The 5,723-nt window shown below is 44.9% G+C and overlaps 1 non-coding gene across 1 annotated transcript; it reads left to right on the forward strand.

The window, feature by feature from the left end:
• The first annotated feature begins 2,978 nt into the window (after positions 1-2,978).
• TRNAS-GGA (transfer RNA serine (anticodon GGA)) lies at positions 2,979-3,050 on the forward strand. Its single transcript has one exon. It is a non-coding gene; the product is annotated as a tRNA-Ser (tRNA).
• The last annotated feature ends 2,673 nt before the right edge of the window (positions 3,051-5,723 follow it).

Below are 5,723 nucleotides of genomic sequence, written 5' to 3' on the forward strand. Positions count from 1 at the left end.
GAGCCACGAGGTGATTAAGCACCAAATTATTGGTACGAGGAGACAGTTAAAGAGCAATGGGGGACTTTCCTGGTGGCTGAGTAGCTAAGACTTCCTGCATTGACCCGGATTTGATCTGTGGCCTGGGAACCAGATCCCATGTGTCACGACTAAGGCCCCACGTGCTGCAACTAAAAAAAAAAAAAAAAAAGATCCCATATGCTACAATTTAAAAACCCACACACCATAACAAAGACTGAAGATCCTGCAGGCTGCAACTAAGACCCAGCAAAGCCAAATAAAGAAATTTTTTTTTTAAAAAAGAACAATGGGAATGTGCCGGGGGCCAGCATGAGGAACTCCGCCCATGGAAAAGGTCATGAGGAAGGAGGCTTGGCATACGCAAAGGTGTGATCAAGCCTCAGGAAACCCCCTGTTCCCAAGCATCTAACCCCAAAACCAGAGTCTGTTTTATGCTCTCATCTACACCTCTGACTTTACGGGGGCTCTCCCCCATAACCGTTTCTCTTGGAGAAGGAGTAAACGTGCAGCTCCAAGGCAATAAAAATTCTTGGGCGTGACAAGACTGTTTCAGCTTACAGACTCCTCTGAAGGTTATCTAGCCCACCTGTATAGGTTCATCTGGCCACATGTGATTGTTTACAGCCTCTCAACCTGAGAGGCATGAGATGTTTTAGACTTACTAAAGGCAAATTCTTTTGGGGAGTTGGAAATTATTAGTATAGTGGGTTGGTTAGGAATTATATTGGTGAAGGGTTCTTCATTTGTTGTGTCAATAATTGCTGCTAATTCCCTCCCCTGGGTGGGACAAGGATGTCTCAGGTCAAACCTCTCTGCTGACAGACTAGCTTGTGTGACAGGATTATCCATACTCCTGCCACTACGCACATGATTGTTTACTACCTCTCAACCATAAACAGCACAGAGAGTTTTGGAGTATTTTGAGAGTCTTAATTAGCATAGGGCTTTTTCTTCCTGTTGAGTCAATGATTGCCACCAGGCCTCAATATCCTTAGGCACCTGGGAATATATTAATCAATGTATTTGGACTATAGAAAAGGAAATATAGTAGTTTTTAAGGTTAGCAATACTAGACTTTTTGAGTTAGTGAATTTTCTCTTTTGTAATAGATCACTGTGCTTTGTTATAAATCACTGTGTCCTTGTTATGTAAAAATGTAACTTTATCACTATTTTAAGACTAAATAGATCCTAAGGGGAGCACTGGTGAAAGGATTTTCATTTGTTGGGCTGATGTTTGCTGCTAAATCTCCATGTTCCCTACCCTTATAATGAATATAACTAGCATATAGGAAGAAGTAAGTATTAACCTTTAAGCATATAGGAGAAATAAGCATTAACCTTTAAGATTAATCATGTTAACCTTGGGTTAAATAAATTCCTTTCTTGATTGTAACTCACTACACCCTCACCCTATAGGAATGTAACTTTATTTGGAGGATGGTGCCTGGTTTAACAAGAAACACCTTTGGAAGAAATAAGTTTTTGGTTATCAGAAAGAAAGGATCATAAAATCCCTAAGACCTTTTTATGTAAAGCACCTGATTTTGATAAAGGTCAGGACTGCTGACCCCCACGTGACTCTGTATTCATCCCTATACGTAACAAAAGGTATATAAGCAAACCCCAAAATAAAGAAATCGGATCAGTTTCCGGAAAGACTGATTCCCCCATGTCACTTCTTTCTTGCTCCCGTTTCTCTGGCTGAATTCCCATCTGGATTCAGCCTCCTTGTCTCCACTACACTATCTCCTACTACACTATCCGTTTCTAATCTCTCTATATATCTGTAATTAAATATGTATTTTTCCAAGGACGCCGACGCCGTCCCCACCTTCGAATTCCCTGGATCCACCGGGGCTGGACCCCCGGCAGGAGCGTTCAAGAAGCTTCCCATGCAAGGCCCACTTTGCTACTTGTTGGAGACACACTCAAGCTTCTGTCAGCATCGTGCATATAAAAAAGCTAGGCTGAGGTTGAAGGTTTTGACCTGAAGTTGTCAGCTGACTAATCTCAGATAAAAGTCTCAGTAAGGAAAAGATATTTTAATGTTCGTACTATGTCTGCCTTGCTCTGGGAAAGCGTGCATGGATCTGTACTCATTCAGGGCACAGTTTCTCCCCTTCAGGACTATTCACATTTTCTGTCTGATAATCCTGTGTTGTGGTGGGCCATCCTGCTCACTGTAGGAAGCGTAGCTGCGAGAGTTCACAAATTTAAACATCGTGTTCCCAAACGTGCATTTCAGACAGCACCAAATTGCTTCAGTAATATGTACATCCCATGCAATATAAACAGCATCCCTGGCCTCCATCCTTTGGGTAGCAGTAGCATCGCCACTATCCAACCCCAAGTTGTGACAACCAAAAATATCACCAGACATTGTCAAATGTCCCCAGGGATGCAAAACTGCCCCTGCTTAAGAACCACCAATTCAAGGTCACACATCAGAAAGCTACAAATCTTAACCTCTTTACCTTAGCTCCCAGAAAATCGCTGCGTCTGATAAAATATCAGCAAAAGAATTAGCCACGTGAGACATTCCTCAGCACATCTTACTTAAGTAACCATTTTGAAAACATTACTTAGTCTGCTTTTTAGTGTCCCTTGGGATCAACTCCTTTGGGTTTTCATAACAGGTAGATTTTTGGTGGCTGTCTTTCAGAATTAGCAGGCTCACTTTGATCAGATAATGCAAATTAGGAAACCTACCATATTTCCCTTTTCCTTAACTGCTAGAAAGCTTAGAGGCAAATGTAATGTTTAGCTCAAAGCTAAACATCAAAGCTCATGTGGCTAAGTATTTTCTTCTTTTATACAAACATCCACATAGTGGCTTTTATATGCCACATATATTTTAAATGCTCTACAAATACTAGCTTCCTGAAATCATTCTGTCATTGCAACAACCCTATGGGTAAGTACTATTATTATCCTCCCTTTTCAGGTAATAGGGATTCCCTGGTGGCTCAGACGGTAAAGCATCTGCCTGGAATGCAGGAGACCCAGGTTCAATCCCTGGGTTGGGAAGATCCCCTGTAGAAGGAAATGGCAACCCACTCCAGTACTCTTGCCTGGAAAATCCCATGGACAGAGGAGCCTGGTAGGCTACAGTCCCTGGGGTCGGTAATAAACTGAGGTCATTTCTTTTTAAATTTCTATGAATTATTTCCTTCTCACCACCCTTGTTCTATAAGTACCTTCAGACTCTGTTTGTAAGTCATGGGGCAAGAGTTACTGTATCACACACCTACACCACTGTAGGTCCTCTCGGTCTCCCATCTCCTGTTCCAACTGCCACTACAGTAACCAGTTCCCAGGACTTGCAGGTGCGCTGCTCAGAGCCCAGCCCCGTGTCCAGGCCACACATCTCCCGTCTCCCATCCCTGACTTCCCTGTTCACACAGAGGTACCAGGCACAAGGGATCTTGCTCCAGAGCCCAGAAGTGCACAGCCCATATCTGCAGAGGAATTGACATCCTGTGGTCAAAGCATTGCCAAATGGGAGATGGAAACTCTTGATAAATTCATCCTCTTTTCTTCACTCCAAAAAGACTGTCCTGAGATGCAGCTTTGCACAGGCTGATTCTTTAAGACAGAGCAACCAGGAACGCTGGTGGAAACCAGCTCAGTTACACCCGCTCCAGTTTCTCTCTCTCCTTCCCTGCCTCACTCCTGTGTCTCTCAGCTCTCTCATTTCTGCTCCTTGGCACTGTACCGCCTAACAAAGAAGCAGCCACATATCATTGTCTGGCTCCGCTTTCTAAGGAACTGCTCTCTGACTCTCTGCGACCCTATGGACCATGGCCTGCCAGGCTCCTCTGTCCATGGCATTCTCCAGGCAAGAATACTGGAGTGGGTTGCCATTTCCTTCTCCTCTAAGGAATCAGACCTAAATAAACTATCAGTTCAGTCGCTCAGTCATGTCCAACTCTTTGCGACCCCATGAACTGCAGCACACCAGGCCTCCCTGTCCATCACCAACTCCCGGAGTTCACCCAGACTCATGTGCATTGAGTCGGTGATGCCATCCAGCCATCTCATCCTCTGTCGTCCCCTTCTCCTCCTGCCTCCAATCCTCCCCAGCATGTGGGTGTTTTCCAATGAGTCAACTCTTTGCATGAGGTGGCCAAAGTATTGGAGTTTCAGCTTCGGCATCAGTCCTTCCAATGAACACCCAGGACTGGTTTCCTTTAGGATGGACTGGTTGGATCCCCTTGCAGTCCAAGAGACTCGAAAGAATCTTCTCCAGCACCGCAGTTCAAAAGCATCAACTCTTCGGCGCTAATAATTATAAATAAAATCACACTGAATGGAAGTTTACCAAATTATTTCCATTAACTTCAGTCAGTAAATATTTCTTGTGATCCAACTGGAACACAATCAAGGAACAACTATCCCCATCTTGCTGCTGTTCAGTTGCTCAGTTGTGTCCGACTCTTTGTGACCCCATGGACTGCAGCCTGCCAGACTCCTCTGTCCATGGGATTCTCCAGGCAAGAGTACTGGAGTGGGGTGCCATTTCCCCTCTAGGGGCTCTTCCTGACCAAGGATCAAATCTGAGTCTCCTGAATTGGCAGCCGAGCTCTTTATCACTGAGCCAACAAGGAAGCCCACAACTAACCCCAGCGGCACTTTAAGGGCCAATGACATCATTTTAAAGCTGAAGAAGCCCAGACCCAGAGAGGAAAGGAGACTGCTCAAGATCACATGCCCTGTTAGTGCATGTGAATAGAATACCAACATTTGTTTAGTGCCTACAATGTTAAATTTCCATATAAATGACTTCAGTCTGCGCTAAAAAATTGCATAATTAATCTTACTGTTCCCATTGTATGCACAAGAAACAAGGGGTCAGAAAAAGTGAAGTGAAATGTTTAAAGCCACAAAGGCAGCAAATGGAAGAATGAGGTGTGAACTCTGCAGGCCTAGTTCTTTCCCCAACTGCTTCCTAGAGTTTGGCTGTGGGCTCTGGCTGTCCTGGGGGCCTGGGAGAAAACCATGATGGACTCTGGAGGAAGACAGGCTTTCAACTGAAGTCCTAGCCCTGCTGCTGCTGCTACTGCTGCTAAATCACTTCAGTCGTGTCTGACTCTGTGCAACCCCATAGATGGCAGCCCACCAGGCTCCCCCATCCCTGGGATTCTCTAAACAAGAACACTGGAGTGGGTTGCCATTTCCTTCTCCAATGCATGAAAGTGAAAAGTGAAAGAGAAACTGCTCAGTTGTGTCCGACTCTTAGCGACCCCATGGACTGCAGCCTACCAGGCTCCTCTGTCCAGATACTTCGTTTCTCTGAGCCTTGATTTTAAATTCAGAAAATGGAGATCACACACCCACTCAGAGTAAAGCAGTGAAAAGGGAATGAGATGGCACATGTAAATCTCCCACTGCAGTGCCTGTATACACTAAGTGCTTAATAAACGTGAGCCAGGATCAGTTCTCTGGAATCAAAGATGCCTCCCAAACACAACATCAGCTTCCCTTTAGTAGGTGACAGCCACGGTGCTAAGTGTTGTGCCCGAAGTCCGAGTACCCAAAACTGAGAGAATAAGACATCCACAGCAAGGCAAACGCACAAAGGGGTTTTATTGCTAGCTCGAGCTAGGGCTCAGGTCTCATCCAGCGCAGTGGAGTCTTGACGAGAGCCCCGAGCTCTGAATCACACCTACTTTTATACAGATGGTTCTTTGTTCCTGTAAC

The sequence above is a fragment of the Ovis aries genome, chromosome 7, assembly GCF_016772045.2.
Source record: "Ovis aries strain OAR_USU_Benz2616 breed Rambouillet chromosome 7, ARS-UI_Ramb_v3.0, whole genome shotgun sequence".
Lineage (NCBI taxonomy): Eukaryota > Metazoa > Chordata > Mammalia > Artiodactyla > Bovidae > Ovis > Ovis aries.